Source organism: Choloepus didactylus, chromosome 21 (assembly GCF_015220235.1).
Source record: "Choloepus didactylus isolate mChoDid1 chromosome 21, mChoDid1.pri, whole genome shotgun sequence".
Classification (NCBI taxonomy): domain Eukaryota; kingdom Metazoa; phylum Chordata; class Mammalia; order Pilosa; family Megalonychidae; genus Choloepus; species Choloepus didactylus.
Window position 1 is genome coordinate 50929429 of NC_051327.1, and position 25034 is coordinate 50954462.

At 36.6% G+C, this 25034-nt stretch overlaps 1 pseudogene; it reads left to right on the plus strand.

Annotated features, from left to right (window-relative positions):
• Positions 1 to 6301: 6301 nt before the first annotated feature.
• Positions 6302 to 6698, plus strand: LOC119517041 (annotated as a pseudogene).
• The last annotated feature ends 18336 nt before the right edge of the window (positions 6699 to 25034 follow it).

The window sequence follows — 25034 nt, forward strand, 5'->3', positions numbered from 1 at the left end:
ATCTAGAGGTATGCCCTTATGAAATTTATCTCTCCAATGCCAAAGCTAAGCCTACTTATAAGTATGTCTAAGAATCACCCCCAGTAACCTCTTTTCTTGCTCAGATGTGGTCTGTGTCTCTAAATGAACTCTGAAAATTAACTCACTACCCTACCCCCTTATGTGGGACATGTCTCCTGGGGGTGTAAGTCTCCCTGGCAATGTGGGACATGACTCACAGGGATGAGCCTGGCTCTGACATTGTGGGATTGAGAATGCCTTCTTGACCAAAAAGGGGAAAAGAAATGAGAAAAATAAAGTTTCACTGGCTAAGAGATTTCAACTAGAGTTGAGAAGTCATTGTAGAGGTTATTCTTATGTATTAAATAGATAGTCCATTAAGTTTCTAGTGTATTCGAATAGCTAGAAGGAAATACCTGAAACTGTTTAACCATAATGCAGTAGCCTAATTCTCGATGCTGATTGTATAACTATATAGCTTTTATGTGATTGTGTCATTGTGAAAACCTTGTGACTGATACTCCCTCGATCAAGTGTATGGGCAGATGATTAATAAAATAAAGACAAAAATAAATAAATAAATAATAGGGGGAATAAGGAGTATGGGATATTTTGAGGGTTCTTTTTAATTTTTAATTTTAAAACTTTTCTATATTTATTATTTTTTTGGAGTAATGAAAATGTTCTACAACTGTGGTGATGAATTCACAACTATATGATGAAACTGTGAGTCACTGTTTACTTTGGATGCATTTAAAAAAAAAGTGCTTGTACACTGGGAATTGCCTCTCTTGCTGGGGTTGCACACCTGAGACCACTTTGTGGATGAGCCTGTGATAGTTAATTTCATGTATCAACTTGGGAAGGCTATGGCTTCCATTTGTTTGGTCAAGCTAGTGCTAGTTTGATTGCTACTGTGAGCATATTTCATAGATGGATTTACATCATTAGTCTATTGACTGCATCTATGGCTGACTGCATCTACAATCAACAAAGGAGATTGCCGACTGTTTTGAGGGGAGTCTCCTCATGTAATCAGTTCAAGGTCTTAAAGTGAGAGCTGAGGATTTCAAAAGTCAGAAAGAATTTCTGCCTTTTTTCTTTTTTTATCCATTCAGCTTTTCCTGGGTAATTCCACTTCATTTTTATTGGAGTTTCCAGTTTGCAGCCTGCCCTCCAGTGTTTATTCTTGCCAATCTCCACTCACATGACCAATTCCTAGACTAGCTCTCTGTATGTATGTGTGTGTATGTGTAGATAGATAGATAGATACATACATACATACATACATAGATAAATTGTTGGCTCTGTTTACCTGGAGAACATTTATTATTACACAGCTGAAGAAAATGCACTGGAGAATGAAAGAACACTTGAAGAAAAACTAATATTACTCAGCTGACCAGGCAGCTGAACACAGACACATGAGCAAACCCAGATGAGGTCAGCCAAGACTAACCTAGACCAGAAAAGCCACCTAGCCAAGTCCTGCCCAAATTGCCATATCACAGAATCGTGAGCTAATAAAAGGTGGCAATGCATTTTACCATATTCTCAGAGCAGTCAGTATCTTTCATAAGTAGAGCTACACTAATTATTATTCTTGTTATTTTTGTGTGTGTGCTAATGAAGGTGTCAGGGATTGATTTAGGTGATGAATGTACAACTATGTAATGGTACTGTAAACAATCGAAACTACAATTTGTTTTGTATGACTGCGTGGTATGTGAATATATCTCAATAAAATGATGATTAAAAAAAAAAAAAAAAAAAAAATAAGTAGAGCTACAATGAAGCTTCATTCAACAAACATTTGTTAAGCTCCTACTTTTATGTGCTAGGATTGTTCTAGGCACTGATGACTAAAAAATGAAAAAAGAAAAACATCCCTCCCCGCAAGAGATTTACATGCTAGCAGGAGGACATGGAAAATTTAAAAAATATTAAGTATATATTATGGCAATTGGGATAAATAATAGTAACAATAACACTATATTCCAGATACCTTTCAAATGAGAGTAGCAAGCGTTGAGAGGAGTCTACAAGAAGGTGATAGATGGTCGAGCAAAGATCTGTAGGAGATGAGGGTATTAATGGACCTTATTGATATATGGGGGAGTCTTCTAGGGAGAGAGAACAGCAAGGACAAAGGTCTCCAGCAGCATAGAGTGGAGCTGGGGGACAGTCAGAGGCTTCTGTAAGGGGTCTTTTGTAGACTCATTTATGGTTGGTTGGTTGTTTCTTTACCAAGTGCGTCTGTTCAAAACAATAATTTTAAAGAAATACACAGAGCAAAAACAAGTATTAGCGGACTGTTTTATCACAATAACTATCGTTGGCATTCTTAGAGCTTGCTGGAGCCTGCAGGGAAATACTGTTATTTTTGGGCAGTGTCTGCCCTCTGCTGTTTAGTTTTAGAATAGCACCTACAAGTATTGCCTAAAGAAGCAGGGCAGATAACCAACCAGTTGCCAAAATGCTCCATCTTCCTTGCTACTGGGATTAGCTACCTCAGGAATCCCACGAAGGTTAGGTTAGGAGAGGAAGACATTTCTCAGTTCTTCATACATCCATTTCTATGCATATATTACACTTTTTAAAGGACTCAAATTCTGATCCTCTTGATTATTTGATACTCTGCAAACCCTTTTGGGGCACACCATGTAGGCATTGATAGTCCCTGTTGCATATGAGAGAACTGAGACTTAGGGAAGTTTTAAACTTGTACTTTAGTCTCATTGTCCAGTGTATGGAAAAAACCAAGATGAGAGTCAGAATCTTCCAATCTCCACTCCAGTACAACTGAAGTACAAGAGAGTTGCTTGTTCAAGATCACACAAATTTTAAGTAGCCAATGTAGACAAAAATCCATGAATTGTCATCATTCCAACCAAGTCTCCCTCTTGGGATACCCTCTTGCCCTGCCCTGGGGTCCATATACAGACCCACATGTGACTCTCTGTTTTGGGATAGGAATGGTTTTTGCATCTTTTAGCAGTGAGAAAGAGGTGGGGAGAGGTGGCTAGGATCTTAAACTGTGGGCCTCTGTCATACTATAAATGTGGGGTAATATTTTCTAATTTTAATCTCAGTATTACCTGCTTCTTCTCTCCATCTTCCCCATTTAGGAAGTAGCAAAAGTTTTCTATACCCATGCCCTCAGGGTAGAGCTGTTAAAGCAGAGATGCAAAGAGAATGAAAAGCATCAATGCTCAGCTTTTGAGTTTTAAAAATAGACTTTTGAAACCCACAGCAGAGAGAATCATTTAGAAGAAAAGTTTTGAGTTTCCAAGGCCTGGGCTGGGGGTGTCAAAAGCTAAGTCCCTGAGATTGAGTTTAGGCCATGCATAGAATTAGGGGGTGAAGGATTGGGTTCTGCCTTCCAAGGAGATAAAACTCCGGTCTGAGAGAGGAAGGTGTAGAGTCAGAGAGAAAGTAAGAGTTCCTCACTAATGCTTGCCACCTGACTGGACTGCCCCACCTGCCCCAGGCTGAGACTACGGGGGAGGGAAATGGAAAACAGAACTTCCAGATAAATTTGGGAAACCAAAAATAGATGAGACCTATTCTCCCGATTTGTGGGTGAAGTCCAGGATTGTAGCAAGCCTCATGGTAGCCACACACACACCTGTGCCCCATCACCACCCCACCAACATCACTGACACCATGCAGCACCAGTAGAATATAAATGGCAGGTGGTCAGTGTAGACCAAGGCCAGAGACCTTCAACTCCCAGTAAGTTCAGGAAGGTTTCCTTCCCCTCCCCCACATCCACCTCCACCAAGATAATATCTTTGTACAGCTGAGTCATGGCTGATGGATACAGGGAGAATTTGAAGTTCAGCCAAAGATGACATAAAGTAAACTTGAGAACCAATAAGCCTGTTACACCTTGGAAGAGGCCAGAGACAAAAATGAATCTTGTCCACCAATGCTGTGGAACTCCATAAGCTCCCCTGAACTCAGACACAAAAGAAAGAGAGAAAACACAGAATTGATGGAGACCATGCTGAACTGACCAAGAAAAGCTAGAATTGAAGGAGTTTAGTCCAAATTGACTAAGCTAAATTTCCACCTTCAGCCCAATGGGACTCAAAAAAGAAATTAAGCTTGATTATAATGAAGTATGTGACATGCTTGCACACTGGCATAGCGTAGTCTGAGAAATGTGTGTCCATGAAACAGAAGAGAAATAGCACTGAAGTTCAATTCAAAAGACCTGAATTCTAGTCCTGCCTTTCCCACTGACAGCAAGGTGGTAAAAGAAAAATCCCTCAACCTTGCTGCCTTGGTTTCCTTGAGGTGAACAGTACTTCAAGGGTTTTGCTGAGGATCAGTGAACAAAAGGAATATAAAATCTCTTGTAAACATTGTACACTGGGACAAACAACCAAAGGGACAAATGTGAACCTCCTCAAAAAAAAATTATTATGTATTACCCCCTGAGAAACTGGGTAGTAACCGAAGGATATTTTATTTGCAAATAGCAAACTACCTTTATCCTTATACACTGGTCTTTGGAAAATTTGAAGGCAGTAAAAATAAATGGTGGTGGTTTGCAAGTTTGGATACAAACTCCAAGAGAAATATAACTTACTCAAACTGAGACAGGGAAAGAACAGACAATTCCCAAGGAAGGCGAAGGAGAGGGAGTAGCTGGAGCTCACTACATGAGAAGCTTCAGCCGAGGAAAAACAAGCTAGACGTCACCTCACAGAAATATTTCTTGAAGTTGTGCCGTGTCATGTAAAATTCTCCAATACTTCCTTACAAAATCTTAAGTAAAATCTACATCGCTTATTTATGCTTTGGGGAGTGTGTTTTCTTTTACAGGAGATACAAAGAAATACAAACGTCTGCTTTATTGTGACACAAGGCAAAAACTGAAGTGATAGATCCAGGTGGAGAGGCCAAAATAGAGATTACCATAATGTCTTTGTCCTTGGGAAGTTCAAAATACAAAGAATGAAGCAGCTTTATTAAAGAAATAATCAAGATATAACCTGATAAACATGATAAAGACTATTACAGAAATATACAAAGTACACAGTGGCGGGAGTCACTAACATTAACTGAGAAACGGAGAAACATTTCACAGGGCAAGATGGTAATTTCACAGATGGAGAAGTAAAGGGAAAATCATTCTGTTTTGGCTAACAGAACTCAATCCCAAACAGTCATGATTCACCTGTCGCCATTTTTAACAAAGTAAAAGAGGACAGGCAGAGACTTCAGAAAACTTATTTGCTGAAAATAAAAGAATAAGCAATGTATTAGAGCACTAAAAAAAAAAAAAATACAAGTAATAAAGAAAACATGAGCCACACTATTACTATGAGATTAAATTAACTTAAAGAAGAAAGTATTAAACCAAACAGAGAAGAGGTCTATGAACATGATGACAAAGGCTGCCATCCAAATGAATGTTTATGTATCAAATAGCATGTCCTCAAAAGGCTTACAGCAAAATTACAAGGAGAAACAGACAAAACCCAATGGCAGTAGGCTTTCAGTTAATTTTCTTAGCCCATGACAGATCAACTAGATAAAAAAGAAGTAAGGATAGAGAGTTTGTGAATAATACAATTAATGAAGCTAAGCATATAAATATAGACATAGACATGAATTCAGATAGTCAGTCAAAAAAATTTATTGAGCACCTACTAAGTGCCAGATATTAATGCAGATGCTGAAGGCACAGGAATGAATAAAATAGAAATAAATCCTTGTGCTTGTGGAGATTACATTATAGTGCAAAAAGACAAACATTAAACCAATAAATAAGTTAAATGTTTTTGTGTGTCAGATTGTAATGAGTGCTCAGGAGAAAACTAAAGCAAAGACATGGGATAAGGAATGTGTGAGAGTAATTTAGATGCAAATAAAAATGAAGAGCAAATTCTATATCCTGGGAAGAGAGAACATAGCTATTTTTAAAGTAAGAGTAGAATACTTTCAATTGTCTTCCTATTAGGCTGCAAAGCAAGAATTTAAAAATCACAAAAAAATAGATATTATATATATTCAGTCTGAACATAATGTAATAAAACAGAAATTAATGACAACAAAAAAATCCCACCTGAAAAATGTAAAACTCTTCTTAACTCTTGGGTTAAAATGAAATCTAAACTAAAATTACAAAGCATTTAGAAAACAAATATGTTACAAACCTATAAATAAGAATCTATAGGATATAAGTAAATCTAGGTTAAGTTTTTAAATTATAAGAACAAAATGTAAAATAAATGACTTAAGAATTCAAATCAAGGATTTGGGGGAAAGACCCAAACCCCATGGTGACCAAAGCCACATGCCAATAGCTTGCTCATCCATCTATGTCAAATGGATTGTAGGGAAGGTGATTGGGACAGCAATGCAAAAAACTGCTCAAGTGAGAGTGACCAGGCTCTTTCTGGAGACCTATTTATTAAAGTATTTTAATAAGCAGAAAAGCTACTTTGCTCACAATGTTCTCCAGCTGTGCAAAGTTGGGGATATTGTGCTTCTCAAAGTATTATCTGTTCCATGAACAGAGCATGTGAAACATGAACTAGCTGAGATCATTTTCAAAGTGGTAAAAAGTCATAGATCCAGTGACAGGAAAACCCTGTGTAGGAACCAGAAACCTGGAGAGTCCAATAAGTTTGGAAACCATCAACATAAGCAAAGATCTGAAAGAACTCAGTACAGCACAATAAAGAAGGCTGGAAGAAAGGTGCCAAGGGGAAAGATTTACAAGTTTGCCTTATGGAAAAAGAAATTTTGCTATCTCTCATCTTAAACTGTGTCCAATTGCTCTTCCAGTATTTATGAAGTTGCTAAAAGTAAATTAGGTAAAGGGCTTGCTATAAATTTAAATAAAGGTTTATGGTCATAGTTCCAATTTCCTTTTTCAGTGAACCTTAAGTTCCTTTTACATTAAGTGTGTCTAGCAGTCTGCTGCATCATTTTGCAAGCTCATTTCTTTAGAAGGCGTATTGTTTCTTCATTCTAAGAAATCTTGAATTTCTCTCAGAAACTTTATTTTGGAAGAAGAAAAACTTCTGATATCATAGACAGATAAGACCATATTAAGTGAATATTTATTTTTTGATGGTATATATTCAAAATTATTTTTTTCTGATTTCACCAATTCCAAAGGGAAATAATCAACATGCTTGTGGTCAGACTTTGTCAGATTAAGCTGTATTAATAAAGGTGTCAGCATGTGGAAAATAAAATGTAAAAAAAGAAAAAGGATTTGGGGGGAAAACAAAATAATTCAAAAGAAAGAAGGAAATAATGAGTAATTTGAGTAAATTAAGAACTGAAAAATTATAGAACCCATTAATAAATCTGAGTTGATTTTTGGAGGAAAGAATAAAATAGATAACTCATTATCTAGACTAATTAAAGATAAAGGGAATAATGAACAAATTTTCAAAATTAGAAATGAAAATGTGGAAACAACATGAGAGAAAATGAAAAGAATTTTAAGAAACTAATTTTAAGTATGAAGGAAATGGATAATGTTCTTAGAATATCAGATACAAAAATTACTGCTAGAAGTAATAGAAAAATATATACCAGCTGTCATGAAATAAATTGAAAAGTTGCCAAGAGGCCATCCCAACAAACAGAGGTTTCTATATTTCTAATCTCTGGAAATATATTTTAAACTATTTAAAATATTTAGTTCAAAGAATAATAAGGGGAATTTATAAACTCTTTTCATAAGAGCCAGAGCACATGGCAGAAAAGCATGACAATGAAAGTGCCCCACAAAATCTGCAGACTAATCTCATTAATGAATACTGATACCAAAATCACAAAATATTATCAAAATATCACAGCATGGGAACTTCTGAGTAAGAAGGCAGAGTAGGGAGCTGCAGGGCTCACTTCTCCTCCAAGGACAGCTAGTGGATAGGCAGAAACTGTCTGAAACAACTGTGCTAGGGCTCCAGAGGCCAGGGGAACACTGTACAGCATCCAGGGAAGAGCAGGACGAAGAGACAGAGAACCTGTAGTGAAAAACTGTGAGTAGCTTGCTCAGCCATGGCTGCATGATCTCAAGGCAAGCAGACTCAGATCTGGTCCCTGGCTGGCTGGCTGGCTGATGCAGACAGAGAGACTTGGGAGCCTTCCTCCCCAAGAATGAGGGGTGAGGGGATATGGCCAAGAGCAGATCACAGATTTTGGTCTGCAAATTTAGACCACTGGGTCCCACTATTTTAGCTTGCCCCAGAAAGGGTCAACATGCCATTGTTTTCACCCCACTTCTGAGAGAGGCAGAGCCAGTGGGCATTTAAAAATGCACTGCCTTCTTAATGATATGGGGAACAGCTTGCAGAAGAGCTCCATCTGGTGGGCAGACCAGGAAAGCACAACCTCAGGGAGCTGACAAAATGGCTTTCTTGCTTCTTTCCAGACCATCTCCCCAGGGCCCTTTGGAACTGGTCTGCACCCCCTTTGTGGGTCCCTGGCCCTGTTTTGGTTGGGAAATACTGACAAACCAAGTGTCAAGGAAGAATCTTAACACAAAGCCAATCAACAGTAAAGCCCTATACAAGACAGAAAAGCTGTCTTTCAGAGTAAACTCATCAAAATAATCACATGCTAGACATCAGCAAAAAATTACAAGCCACATTAAGAAACAGGAAGATATGTCCCAGACAAAGAAATAAATTTAAAAGATGGAGGAGATACAGAATTGGAAAACTAAACATAGATGTTTAAAAAAAATCTCCTAAATCAATTCAAGGAGATGAATAAAAATATGGATAAACTGAAAAAGGATATTAAGAAAATACTGAGTGAGCATAAAGAAGAATTTGAAAGGATGGAAAGAGGCCTAACAGAACCTATGGGGATGAAAGGCATAATAAAATGGATTAAAAATATTCCAAAGGCATATAACAGCACATTTGAACAGGCATAAGAAAGAAACAGTGAACTGGAAGATACAATTTTTGAAATCCCACAGAAGAAGAATAGAGAAAAGAGTGGGAAAATTTGACCAGGGTCTCAGGGAATTGAATGACAGCATGAAGCATACAAATATATGTGCTATGGGAGTCATGAAAGGAAGAGGGAAGGGAAAGGGGGCAGAAAGAGTATTTGATGATATAATGGCCAAAAATTCTCGGACTCTTAACGAAAAACATGAATATTCAAGTCCGAAATGCACAAGGTATTCCTACAGAATAAATCCTAATAGATATACTACAAGAGACATACTAATTAAAATATCAAATTCCAGAGATAGAGAACCCTGAAAACAGCAAGAGAAAAGCAATTGGTCACATACAAGGGAACAGCAAGAAGATTAAGTGCCCATTTCTTGGGAGAAACCATGGAGATGAGAAGGCAATGGTATGATATATTTAAGGTATCAAGGGAGAAAAACTGCCATGCAAGAATTCTTTATCTGGCAAAACTGTCCTTCAAAAATGAGGGGGAGTGTAAAATATTCACAGATAAACTGAAACTGAGAGAGTTCATCAACAAGACACCTGCCCTATAAGAATTACTTAAAAGAAGTTCTGCACATTGTAAAGGAAAAGGCAGCAGAGAGAGGCTTGGATGAGAGTGCAGAAATGAATATTATCAGTACAGATAACTAAAAGGGTAAAAAGAGACAAAAATTAGACATGACATATACAAACCAAAGGATAAAATGGTGGAAGTAAGTACTGCCTTTACAGTAATGAAATTGAATGTTAATTGATTAAACTCCCCAATCAAAAGACACAATTGGCAAAATGGATAAAAAAGAATAATCCATCTACATACTGTCTATAAGAGACTCTCCTTAGACCCAAGGACACAAATAGGTTGAAAGTAAAATGTTGGATAAAGATATTCCATGCAAAGAGTAACCAAAAGAGAGCTGGGGTAGTTATACCAATATTGGACAAAGAAGACTTTAAATTCAAAACTGTTACAACAGACAAAGAATGACATCATATATTACTAAAAGGGGCAATCCACCAGGAAGAAATTACAATCATACATATTTATGCACTTAACCAGGGTGCCTGAAAATGCATGAGGGAAAACTAACAAAACTGAAAGGAGAAATAGACATCTCTACAATAATAGTTGGAGACTTCAATACTTCACTCTCATCAATTGATAGAACATCTAGACAGAGCATCAATAAGGAAACAGAGAATTTGAATGATATGATAAATGAACCAGACATAATAGACATTTATAAAACATTGAACCCCAAACAGCAGGATATACATTCTTCTCAAGAGCTCATAGATCATTCTCCAGGATAGACCACATTTGGGGTCTCAAAACATGTCTTAATATAGTTAAACATTGAAATAACACAAAGCTCTTTCTTTGATCATAATTGAAAGAAGCTAGAATTCAATAACAGGCAGAGAACTGGAAAATTCACAAATATAAGGAGATTAAACAACCCACTCTTAAAAAATCAGTGGGTCAAAGAAGAAATTTCCAGAGAAATCAGTAAATATCTCAATATGAATGAAAATGAGAACACAACATATCAAAACTGATGGGACACAGTGAAGGCAGAGCTGAAGGGAAAATTTGTAGCCCTAAACACCAACATAAAACAAGAAGAAAGAGCTAGTCAGTTACCTAACTACACACCTGAAGTAACTAGAAAAATAGTAGCAAACTACTCCAAAAGCAAGCAGGAAAAAAAAAAGAGAAATGACAAATATTAGAGCAGAAATAAGTAAAATTGAGAGAAGAAAAAAACAGAGAGAATTAACAAAACCAAAATTTGGTTCTTTGAGAAGCTTAATAAAATTGGCAAACACTTAGCTAGACTAACAAAGAAAAGAAGAGAGAAGATGCAAATAAATAAAATCAGAAGTGAGAAGGGGTACATTACTACTTATCCCACAAAAATAAAAGGGATCATAAGAGGATACTATGAACAACTGTATGCCAACAAATTATACAACTTAGATGAAATGGAAAAATTCCTAGAAAAACATGAACAACCTACACAAACGCTAGAAGAAATAGAAGAACTCAACAGACCAATAACAAATAGAGTTTGAATCAGTGATCAAAAAGCTCCTAACAAAGAAAATCCCAGAACTTGATGTCTTCACAGGTGAATGCTACCAATCATTTCTACAAAAGTAAATACCAATTCTGCTCAAACTCTTCCAAAACATTGAAGAGGAAGCCAACATCAAACTCATTCTATTAAGCCAACATCACCCTAATACTAAAGACAGATAAAGGTACTACAGGAAAATAAAATTACAGAACAATTTATCTAATGAATATAGATGCAAAAATTCTGAACAAAATATTTGCAAATCAAATCCAACAGCACATGGAAGAATTATACATCATGATAAAGTGTGTTTTACCCCAGGTATACAAGGGTGGTTCAGCACAAGAAAACCAATAAATACAATATACCACATTAACAAATCCAAGGGTTAAAACCACATGATAAACTCGATTGATGCAGAAAAGACATTTGACAAAATTCAGCATCCTTTCTTGATAAAAGCACTTCAAAAGATAGCAATAGAGGGAAACTTCCTTAACATGGTAAAGGGCATATATGAAAAACCCACAGCTAACATGATACTCAATGGTGAAAGACTGAAAGCTTTCCCTCTAAGATCTGGAAGAAGACAAGGATGCACACTGTCATCACTGCCACTGAAAATTGTGCTAGAAGTGCTAACTAAGCAAGAAAAAGAAATAAAAGGCATCCAAATTGGAAAGGAAGAAGTAAAACTTTCACAATTTTCAGATGACATGATCCGATATATAGAAAGTCCCCAAAAATCTGCAACAAAGTTATTAGAGTTAATAAACATGTTCAACAAAGCAGCAAGGTACAAGATCAATATGCAAAAATCAGTAGTGCCTTTATACCCTAGTAATGAGCAATCCAAGGAGGAAGTCAAGAAAATTTCCATTTAGAATAGCAACTAAAAGAATCAAGTAACAAGGAATAAATGTAACTAAGGATGTAAGGGACTTGTGCACAGAAACTAAAAAAAAAAATTGTTAAAAGAAATCAAAGAAAACATGAATAAATGGAAAGACAGTCTGTGTTCGTGGACTGGAAGACTAAATGTAGTTAGGATTTCAATTCTACCCAAATTGATTTATAGATTCAATGCAATCCTAATCAGGATTCCAACAGCCTAGTTTGTAGAAATGGAAAAGCCAAATATCAAATTTATTTGGAAATATAAGGGCCCTGAATAGCCAAAAGCATCTTGAAAAAGAAGAATGAAGTTGGAGGACCAAAACTTCCTGACTTTAAAACTTCTTACAAAGCTAGAGTGGTCAAAAGAGCATGATACTGGCATAAAGATATATATATTGCCCAATGTAATTGAATAGAGAGTTTGTAAATAAATCCTCATATCTTTAATCAATTGATTTTTGACAAGGCTGCCAAGTCCACTCAGCTGTTACATAATAGCCTTTTCAACAAATATTGCTGGGAGACCTGTATATAAAAATCCAAAAGAATGAAAGAGAACCCCTATCTCCTACTGAATACAAAAAGATTAACTCAGATGGATTAAAGACCTAAATATGGGAGCTAGAACCATAAAACTCTTAGAAGAAAACATAAGGAAGCATCCTCAAGATCTTGTGGTAGACAGTGATTTCTTAGACTTCACACCCAAACCACAAACAATGACAGAAAATATAGACATATGGGACTGCTTAAAGTTGAAAACTTTTGCACTTCAAAGGGATTTGTCAAGAAAGCGAAAGACAGCCTACACAAGGGGAGAAATTATTTGGAAACCATATCTGATAAGGGTTTAATATCCAGAATATAAAAAGAAATCCTACAACTCAACAATAAAAAGACAAAAAAATGCAATTAAAACTGGACAGGAGGATGGCAAGATGGTGGCAGAGAGAAGAGTGGAATTTAGTTAGTCCCCTGGAACAAGTAATGAACAACCAGGAACAACTAGTAAATAATTTGGAATAACTGCTGGGGGCCAACTCTGACTGTCCACACATCATGCACCAACCTGGATTGGGAGGAATGAATGAGATGGCAGCATAAAATCTGTAAGTAATAACTGCAGAGCCCCTTCCCCCCAGGGCAGGCTTAGCTGCAAGACCTCACTGTGGTAGAGAGCAGTGCTCTCCCAGCAAGAGAATATAGTTCAACCAAGCTCCAACTTGGGTTTTAATTAACAAAAGTGGACTGTTGAATACAAACTACAAACCCCCAACAAGCAGACAGAGGCTTTTAGTGATGACTGATCTTAAAGAACTAGAAGACTCATGGGCCTGGGAAAGGGTGGGCCCAGAAGACCAGGTGTTACCTCTGGCAGGTGAGTGAAACTGGGGACTGTGTACTGGCTCTAAAAGGGGGCTTTCTGTCCATTTTTCTCTCTCTCAAACTGAGGAGCTCAGAGGAGAGAGCCACAGCCATTTTTAGTGGAGAGAGGCTCAGCCATTTTCAGTTCCCAGAAATCTGACCCAGATGGGATGGAGATAATAGAGTCAGAGAATGAATTCAAAAGCAAATGACAACTCCCTGGGGGGTGTATCTTTCCTAAGAGCAAGGAGGTGGGGCCCAGCTTCCCCTTCAGAACCAGACCCCGGAGCCTGGGTGGGGAAATAGTCAAAACAGAAACTGAAGGGGCCACAACTCCTTACACCAATCGGGAGTGACAGGCTGACAGGCACTACCTACTGGGCAACTTAGGAAAAGCACAGTGACTGGAGACATCATAAGAAAGTCTGTCAGTCTTCTAAGATACACCCTGAATATAAACCCATTCTGAGACCTGAACCGATTCTGGTCTGGGAAAATCTGACTGGGGTAACCAAGAAAACCAGATGCCTAGACAACAGAAAACTACAATCTATACTAGGAGAAACAAGGATATGGCCCAGTCAAAGGAACAAACTTACACCTCAATCAAGATACAGTTAAGATATTGTTTCACTTTAATGAAACAATCTATTAAAGATCTTCAAAGAAATATGCTAAATCAAATAAAAAACTAAATCAATGAGTTCAGGGAAGATATGACAAAAGAGATGAAGGCTGTAAAGAAAACATTTGGCAAATGTAAGGTTGAAATTGAAAGTTTGAAAAAACAACTGGCAAAATCTATGCAAATAGAAGGCACAACACAAGAGATGAAAAACACAATGGAGACATACAACAGCAGATCTCAAGAGGCAGAAGCAAACATCCAGGAATTGCAGAACAAGATACCTGGAATCCTACACACAAATGGAAAGATAGGGAAAAGAATGGAAAAATATATGAGCAATGTCTCAGAGAATTAAATGACAACATGAAACACATAATGTATGTGTTGTGGGTGTCTCAGAAGGAGAAGAGGAGGGAAAGGGGGCAGAAGAAATAATAGAAGAAATGATTAATGAAAATTTCCCATCTCTTATGAAAGACATAAAATTACAGATCCAAGAAGTGCAGCATACTCCAAACAGAATAGATATGAATAGACCTATGCCAAGACACTTAATAGTCATATTATCAAATGTCAAAGACAAAGAGAGAATCCTGAAAGCAACAAGAGAAAAGCAATCCATCACATACAAAGGAAGCTTAATAAGACTATGTGTGGATCTCTCAGCAGAAACCATGGAGGCAAGAAGGAAGTGGTGTGATATATTTAAGATACTGAAAGAGAAAAACCTCCAACCAAGAATCCTATATCCAGCAAAACTGTCCTTCAAATATGAAGGAGCGTTTAAAATATTCTTTGACAAACAGGCAATGAAAGAGTTTGTGAACAAGATACCTGCACTACAAGAATACTAAAGTGAGCACTACAGACAAATAGGAAAAGACAGGAGTGTGAGTTTTGGAAAACAATTTTGGGTGATGGTAGCACAGCAATGTAAGTACACTGAACAAAGATGACTTTGAGTATGGTTGAAAAAGGAAGGTTAGGACCATGTAGGACACCAGAAGGAAAGAGGAAAGGTAAAGACTGGGACTGTATAACTCAGTGAAACCAAGAGTGCTCAAGAATTGTGATAAAATGTACAAATATGTTTTTACGTAAGGGAGAACAAATGAATATCAACCTTGCAAGGTGTTAAAAATAGGGTGGTATTGGGGAAAAAATACAACCAATGCAAACTAGAGACTATGGTTAACAGAAACATTGTATTATGCTTCCTTTAATGTATGAAAGCAATATACAAGAGCTAATGCCTTTAAGAGAGGGATGTAAGGGAGGGGTATGGTACTCTTGGCATTGGTGATGTTGTCTGACTCTTTTATTCTACTTTAGGCTAACTCTATCTTTCCTTTTTTTGCTTTTTAGCTGTCATATTTTTTCTCTTTCCTTTTCTTTCTCTTTTGTCTCTCTACCTACTTTGACTCTTCCTCCTTTGTTGAGGAAATGGAGATGTCCTTTTATAGACAGTGTTTGATGGTGGTGAATACATAAACATATGACTATACAGGGAACCATCAATTGTTTACTTAGGACAGAAAGTATGATGGATAAACAAAACCATCTTTAAAAAATGGATTGATAAAGAAATATTGAGGGCACTACATTGAGTGATGTAAGTCAGACACATAAGGACAAATATTGCATGGTCTTACTGATGTGAACTAATTATAATGTATAAACTCATAGACATGAAATATAAGTTACCAGAATATAGAATGAGGTTAAAAATGGGGAGTGGTTGCTTATTATGAGCAGAATGTTCAACTAGGTTGAACTTAAAGTGTTTGGAAATGGACAGAGGTGACAGAAGCCCATTATTGTGAGAATAACAGTGCTGGATTGTATGTGAATGTGGTGGAAAGGGGAACCTTAGAGTCACATAAGTCACCAGAAGGAAAGTTGGAGGTTAAAAATGGGAATGTATAAAACAGTGAATCTTGTGCTGGACAATGTCCATGATTAACTATACAAATGTTAGAAATCTCTTTCATGAACTAGAACAAATATGACACTATAATTAGAAGTTAATAATACAGGGATAAATAGAGCAAAATATATACCTATTGCAAACTATGTGCTACAGTTAGCAGTATTTTAACATTTTTTCATCAATAAAAGCAAACATATTACACCAATACTGAGTCAATAATGGAGGGGGAGTGGTTAGGGGTATGGGAGGATTTGAATTTTCTTTTTTGTCTTTATTTCTTTTCTGGAGTAATGAAAATGTTCTAAAAATTGAAAAAAAAAATGTGGTGATGGATGCACAGCTGTATGATGGTACCATGGGCAATTGATTGTGCACAATGGATCTTTGGATAATTGTACAGTATGTGAAAAATCTCAATAAAATTAAATTTTAAAAAATGGCCAAACACTTGAATAAACATTTTTCCAATGAGGAAATGTGAGTGGCTAAAAAGCACATGAAAAGATGCCCAATATAACTAGCTATTAGGAAAATGAAAATCAAAACCACAATGAGATATTTCACATCTACTTGAATGGCCACTATTAAAAAACAGAAAACTACAAGAGCTAGGGAGGTTGTGGAAAAATAGGAACATTCATTCACTCAACATTCATTTACTCAACACTCTCACTGCTGGTGGGAATGCCAAATGGAATACAGTTTGAATGTTCCTCAGAAGCTAACTATAGAATTGTCGTATGATCTGGCAATCCCGCTACTAGGTATATACCCAGAATAACTGAAAGCATAGATGCAGGCATTTGCACACCAATGTCCATAGTGGTGTTATTCACAATTTATAAAAGATGGAAGCAGCCCAAGTGTCTATCAACTGAAGAATGGATAAACAAAATGTTGTATATACATTCAATTGAATTATTCAGTTTCCAGAAGGAATGAAGTCCTGATGCATGCAACACCATGGAGGAACTTTGAGGACATTATGTTGAGTGAAATAAGCCAGACATAAATGGAAAAATACTGTATTTTCTCATTAATATTAACTAATTATAATAAACAAACTCATAGAGTTAGAATCTAGAATATAGGTCACCAGGAGATAGAATGAGGATACAGAATGGGGAGCTAATGCTTAATTTATGCAGAATTTCCAATTAGGTTGATTACAAACATTTGGAAATGTATAGAAGTGATAGTCACACATTAGTTAGTATGATTAAAAGTGCTGAATTGCATGTGAATGTGGTTGAAAAGGGAAGTTTAGGATAATGTATGTCACTAGAAGAAAAACTAGAGGATAAAAATGGGATTGTATAATCTAGCAAACTCTGTTATGGATGATAATATGGTTAATAGTACAAATATTAGAATGTTCTTTCATGAACTATAACAAATGTACACCACTATTTCAAGGTGTTAATGGGGGGGGATACATCTAATACAAACTATGGACTATAGTTAAGAGTACAGTTCTAATATTCTTTTATCAATTGTAACTCAGTAGCCCACCAATGCTGTGTCAACAATAATAAGAATAAGGAGAACATTTTTTTTCTTTTTGGAGTAATTAAAATGTTCTAAAATTGATAATGGTTATGAATGCATGATTCAGTGATTATACAGAGAGCCACTGATTGTACACTTTGGATTGATTGTATAGAGTGTGAATATATTTCAACAAAACTGCTTTGAAGAATCACAGCAGTAGATTTTTTTATTTTAAATTCAGTTTTATTGAGATATATTCACATACCATACAATCATCCACAATGTACAATCAACTGTTCACAGTACCATCATATACTTGTGCATTCATCACCTCAATCTATATTTGAACATTTTCCTTACAACAGAAAGAAACAGAATAAGAATAAAAAATAGAAGTAAAAAGGAACACCCAAATCATCCCCCATCCCACCCTATTTTTCATTTAGTTTTTGTCCCCATTTTTCTACTCATCCATCCATACACTGGATAAAGGGAGTGCAATCCACAAGGTTTTCACAATCACACTGTCACCCCGTGTAATCTGCATTGTTATATAATCATCTTAAACCATCAAGGCTACTGGTTTGGAGTTTGATAGTTTCAGGTACTTACTTCTAGCTATTCCAGTACCTTAAAACCTAAAAATGTTATCTATATAGTGTGTAAGAATGTCCACCAGACTGACCTCTCAACTCCATTTGAAATCTCTCAGCCACTGAAGCTTTATTTCATTTCATTTCGCATCCCCCTTTTGGTCAAGAAGATGTTCTCAATCCCATGATGCCAGGTCCAGATTCATCTCTGGGAGTCATATCCTGCATTGCCAGAGAGATTTATACCTCTGGGAGTCAGGTCCCATGTAGTGGGGGAGGGCAGTGAGATCACTTGCCAAGATGGCTTAGTTACAGAGAGAGGGCCACATCTGAGCAACAAAGAGGCACTCCTTTGCAGTAACAAGCTTCATAGGGGCAAGCCCCAAGACAGAGGCTCAGCATATCAAGCCATCAATCCCCAATTTTGTGAGAACATCAACAACAATCCAGGTGAGGAAGTCCAACACCTCTCTATCCTCCCCCAGTTTTTAAGGGGGATCTGAATATATATTTTTGTCCTCCACCCAAATTACTTTGGGGTTTGTTGCTATTTCACTCTAACCTATACAGACCTATCATAGCTCACTTCCTATTCAAAGTTCCATGTAATTGTGCTGTTTGAACAAATTGACTGTGGAAGTACACCAAATAAACATCTCTTCCCTTGTTCTCACATGGAAGTTGAAGTTTTAACACACAGTCAGTTTCAGCCTTTACCCTTTGGCCCAATTTGCCCTAGTCTTAATTAGGTCTGCTTCATTCATATTTCTAATTGAAGTCTGGTCTCTTTTTCAGCTTTTTTTTTTAAACAATTGTTGTATGTGTTAATACTGACATTCATATCTGCCAAGCTCTAGCTCTGAGTTTCAGGTGTCACACAGATACCCAATGTTCCAGAGACTAATCAGGTTATACACAAAGGGGTTAACATCTCAGAGTTTAGAGAGAGCCATTACAATTCAGGAATAGATTTGAATGCTGTAAGAGCTTACAATCTAGGGACCACTACAATAATCATCTCCCTGTTAGGCTGTGCTCTAAGATTCAATTCTGAGTTTACACATTGTAGTTAGTGCACATTGATGAGACATTAGAGTGTTTGCCTTTGTTTCTGGAGTACTTCACTCAACATGCTGTCTACAGGATCCATTCACCTTGTAGCATCTCACAGCCTCACTCCTTCTCATAGTTGCTCAGTATTCCATTGCATGCACGCACCACAGTTCATCATTCTGTTCCTCAGTCAGTGTATGCTCAGGCCACCTCCAACCACTGCAAATCATGAATACTGCCTCCATAAACACCAATGTGTAAATGTCCATTCATCTTTCTGCTCTCAGATATTCCAAGTACGTACCCCGCAATGAGGTTGCAGGACCTTATGGCCCCCACAAACTTAGCTTCTTGTGGAGCCACCACAGTGACCTCCAGAAAAGCTATACCATTCTACCTCCTCACCAACAGTAAATAGATACATCCCTTTCTTCATGTTTTCTCCAGCACTTTTACCCTTATTTATATTTTTCCTACAATTTTACAGAGATATATTCACCTAACATACATTTATCCACAGTGTACAATTAGTTATTTATGGTATCATCATATAATTGTACATTTACCACCAGTCAGCACTTGAACATATTGATTATTATGAAAAAGCGTTTTTCTGTGAATAATAAAAAAGTTAATAAAAAGAAAAATAAAATATCATACAAGACAATATAACAGTAAGGACAGAAAACAACACTACTACCAAGAATCCCATATCCCTCCCTTATATCCCCCTCTCATACATATTTAATTTTGGTATATTGCCTTTGTTACATTTAATGGAAGCATATTACAATGTTACTGTTGACCATAGACTCCAGTTTGCTTTATGTTTTTTTTTTCCCAATTACCATCTCTTTTTCAGCACTCTGCATGGTTGACATTAATTTGTTCTCCCACATGTGATAACATTTTTATATTTGTATATTTAGTAACAGTCATTGGCCACTCCAGTTTTATGAAGTTATACAGTCCCAATCTTCATCATCTATCTTTACCTCCAGTGTCACACATTCCCCTATCTCACCTCTTTCAGCTTTATTCATAGACATCTTTTTTCCATATACTTACAATATTGTGCTACCATCACACAGTATTCTGCATCTATTTCTGGATTTATACAATCAATCCTGCTGAACATTCTGTAGTCCTTCAGCATCAAATGCCTGATCTCTACCCTCTTTCTATGTCCTGGTAGCCTGTGTTATCAGCTTTTAACTCTCAAAGTTTGCTCATTAATGTTAGCTTCTATTAGTGAGACTATACACTATTTGTCCTCTTCTTGTTGCATAACTTCACTCAACATAATGTTCTCAAGGTTCATCCATGTTGTTGTATGTTCCATGTCTTTGTTCTGTCTTACAGCTGTGTAATATTCCATGTATATATACCACAGTTTGTTTATCCATGTGTACATTGACGGACATTTGGGCTGCTTCTATCTCTGGAAAATCATGAATAATGCCACAATAAACAGTTTACAAATGTCCATTTGTGTCTTAACCTTCAGGTCCTTTGAGTATATACCTAGCAAGGGAATAGCTGGGTCTTATGGCAAATCTATACTTAGCTTCCTAAGGAAGCTCCACACTGTCTTCCAGAGTGGTTGTACCATTCTACATTCCCACCAGCAATGAATAAGTGTGCCTCTTTCTCCACATCCTCTCCAGCACTTGTAATTTTCTGTTTTTTGGATAATGGCCATTCTGGTAAGTGTGAGATGATATCTCATTGTGTTTTGCTTTGCATTTCTCTAACAGCCAGAGAAGTTGAGCATTTTTTCCATGTTTTTGAGCCATTTGTATTTCCCCTTCAGAAAAGTGTCTGTCCATATCTTCTGCCCATTTTTTAATTGGGTTGTTTGTCTTTCTGTTGTTGACTTGTAGGATTGCTTTATGTATTTGGAATATTAAACCCTTATCTGATACACAGTTTCCAAATATTGTCTACCATTGTGTAGGCTGCCTATTTACTTTTCTAACAAAGTCCTTTGATGTACAAAAGTGTTTAATTTTGAGGAGATCCCATTTGTCTATTTGTTCTTTGGTTGCTCATGCTTTGGTTGTAAGGCCTAGGAAACCACCTCCTATCACAAGATCTTTAAGATATTGCCCTACATTTTCTTCTAAGAGTCTTATGGTCTTAGCACTTGTGCTTAGGTCTTTTATCCAACTGGAGTTAATTTTTGTATAAGGTGTGAGGTAGAAGTCCTCTTTCATTCTTTTGGAAATGGACATCCAGTTCTCCAAACACCATTTATTGAAGAGCCTGCTCTGTCCCAGTTGCTTTGGCTTGCCTGCCTTATCAAAGATTAATTGTCTGTGGATGCAAGAGTCTATTTCTGAAAACTCAATTCAATTCCATTGGTCAATATCTCTGTCCTTATGCCAGTTCCATGCTATTTTAAGCAGTGTAGCTTTGTAATATGCTTCAAAGTCAGGTAATGTGAGACTTCCCACTTCATTCCTCTTTCTTAAGATATTCAGGGCACCCTGCTCTTCCAAATAAATTTGGTTATTGGTTTTTCTATTTTTCAAAGTAAGTTGTTGGGATTTTCATTGGTATTGCATTGAATCTATGATTCAGTTTAGGTAGAGTTGACATCTTAATTATGTTTAGTCTTCCAATCCACGAATATGGTATGTTCTTCCATTTTATTAGGTCCTGTTTGATTTCTTTTAGCAGTTTCTTGTAGTTTTCTTTGTATAGGTCTTTTGTGGTCTTCGTTAAGTTTATTCCTAAATACTTGATTCATTTAGTTGCTATTGTAAATTGATTTTTTTCCTGATTTCTTCCTGTTGCACATTGCTTGTGCATAAGAACACTACAGATTTTTGCTTGTTGATCTTGTAGCCTGCCACTTTGCTGTATTCATTGATTAGCTCTAATAGCTTTGCTGTAGATTTTTTCTGGATGTTCTACATATAGAGTCATGACATCTGCAAACTGTGAGTGTTTTACTCCTTCCTCTCCAATTTGGATGCCTTTTATTTCTTTTTCTGGCCTAAATGCTCTAGGTAGAACTTCCAGCACAATGTTGAATAACAGTGGTGACAGTGGACATCTCTGTCTTGTTCCTGATCTTGGGAAAGTTTTCAGTCTTTCCCCATTTAGTGTGACGTTAGTGGTGGGTTTTTCATATATTGCCTTTATCATATTGAGAAAGTTCTCTTCTCTTCCTATCCTTTGAAGTGTTTTCATCAAGAAAGGATGTTGAATTTTGTCAAAAGCCTTTTCAGCATTGATCAAGGTTATCATGTGGTTCTTTTGCTTTTATTTATTGATGTGGTGTATTACATTAATTGATTTTCTTGTGTTGAACCAACTTTCATACCTGGAATAAACCCCATTTGGTCGTGGTGTATAATTCTTTTAATGTACTGCTGGATTTGATTTGTGAGCATTTTATTGAGAATTTTTGCTTCTATATTCATTAAAGAGATTAATCTATAATTTTCTTTTTTTGTAGTATCTTTGTCTGATTTTGGTATTAGGGTGACATTGGCTCCATAGAATAAGTTGGGTAGCTTTTCCTCCTCTTCAATATTTTTGAAGAGTTTGAGCAGGATTGGTACTAATTCTTTCTTGAATGCTTGGTAGAATTCACATGTGAAGCCATCTGGTCCTGGGCTTTTCTTTTTGGGAGCTTTTTGATGACTGACTCAATCTCTTTGCTTGTGATTGGTTTGTTGAGGTCTTCTATTTCTTCTCAGGTCAATGTTGGTTATTTATGCTTTTCTAGGAAGTTGTCTATTTTGTGTAAGTTGTCCAGTTTCTTAGCATATAGTTGCTCATACAATCTTCTCATTATCTCCTTCATTACTGCAGGGTCAGTAGTTATGTTTTCTTTCCCATTTCTGATTGCATTTATTTTCATCTGTGCTCTCTCTCTCTTTCTCTACCCCCCCCACTCCATCCCTCCTTCCCTTTGTTAGCCTAGCTAGGGGTCTGTCAATTTTGTTGATTTTCTTGAAAAACAAGCTTCTGGTTTTGTTGATTCTCTCTATGGTTTTCCTGTTCTCAGTTTCATTTATTTCTGCTCTAACCTTTGTTATTTCTTTCCTTCTGTTCGCTTTGGGGTTTATTTGCTGTTCTTTCTCTAGTTCCTCCAGGTGACAGTTCATTCCTCAATTTTTGTTCTCCCTTCTCTTTTAATATAGACATTTGGGGCAATAAATTTCCCTCTCAGCACCACCTTTGCTTCATCCCATAAGTTTTGATATGTTCTGTTTTCATTGTCATTTGCTTTGAGGTATTTACTAATTTCACTTGTAATTTCTTCCTTTACCCACTGGTTTTTTAAGAGTGTGTTGTTTAGTCTCCATATATTTGTGAATTTTACAATCTTCTGCCCATTATTTATTTCCAGCTTCATTCCATTGTGATCCAAGATGGTGTTTTCATAATATCAATATTTTTAAATTTGTTAAGGCTTGCTTTGTGACCCAGCATGTGGTCTATCCTAGAGAATGTTCCATGAGCACTTGAGAAAAATGTGTATCCTGCTGTTGTGGGGTGTAGTGTTCTACAAATGTCTGTCAAGTCTAGTTCATTTGCCATATGATTCAACACCTCCATTTCCTTGTTGATCCTGTCTAGATATTCTGTCCATTGATGAGAGTGGTTTATTGAAGTCTCCAACTATTATTGTGGAGTTATCTACTTCTCCTTTCAGTGTTCTCTGTGTTTGCCTCCTGAATTTTGGGGCATTCTTGCTTGGTGCATAAATATTTATGATTGTTATGCTTTCTTGATGAATTGACCCTTTTATTAATATATAGTGTCTTTCTTTGTCTCTTTTAATTGTTTTACTTTTGAAGTCTACTTTGTCTGATATTATTATAGCTACTCCTGCTTTTTTCTGGCTGCTGTTTGCATGAAATATCTTTTTCCAACCTTTCACTTTCAGAATATTTTTGTCCTTAGGTCTAAGGTGAGTTTCTTGTAGACAGTATAGGGATGGGTCCTGTTTTTTAATCCACTCTGCCAGTCTGTGTCTTTTTATTTGGGGGTTTAATCCATTAACATTTAGTGTTATTACTATAAGGGCAATACTTTCTTCTATCGTCTTGACTTTTGGATTTTATAGATCATGTCCTATTTTTTCCTCTCTCTCTTTTTGCCCTTTCTGATAATCTTCATTTCTATACTTTTCTCCAAACCTCTTTCTCCTGTCTTTTCCTATCAGCCTGTAGCACTCCCTTTAGTATTTCTTATAGCACTATCTCATACTCATGACCTCTCTCAGTGTCTGTTTGTCTGAAAAATATTTTCATACCACCCCCCTCATTTTTAAGGAGAGTTTTGCTGGATATAGAATTCTTGGTTGTCAATTCTTCTCTTTCAGTTTCTTAAATATATCATAAAACTGTCTTCTCATCTCCATGGTTTCTGCAGGGAAATCTGTACATAGTCTTATCTAGCTTCCCTTATATATGATGGATTGCTTTTCTCTTGCTGCTTTCAGAATTCTCTCTTTGTCTTTGACATTGAACAATCTGATCAGTAAGCGTCTTGGAGTAGGTATTTTGGGGTCTATTCTGTTTGGGGTGTGCTGTAATTCTTGAATCTCTAATTTTCCATCTTTCATAAGAGTTGGGAAATTTTCAGTGATTATTTCTTCTATTATTCTTTCTACCCCTTTTCCCCTCTCTTCTCCCTCTGGGACACCCATAACACATATATTTGTACATTTTGTGTTGTCACTAAGCTCCCTAAGACCCTGCTCATATTTTTCCATTCTTTTCACCATCTGTTCTTTCATGTATGTGAATTCAAATGTCTGGTCTTCCATTTCACTGTTCTTTCTTCTGCCTTTTCAAATCTACTGTTGTATCCCTCCATTGTCTTTTTCATCTCCTCCATTATGCTCTTCATTCCCATAAGTTCTGCCATTTGCTTTTTCAAGTTTATGAATTCTTCCTTATTGTTATCCAGTATCCTCCTTATATCCTTCTCTTTTGCTATGTCTTCCTTCAGTTCATTGACTTGATTTTTGAATTGATTTAGCTTTGCTTGAACATCTCCAATTAGTTCTTCCTTCAG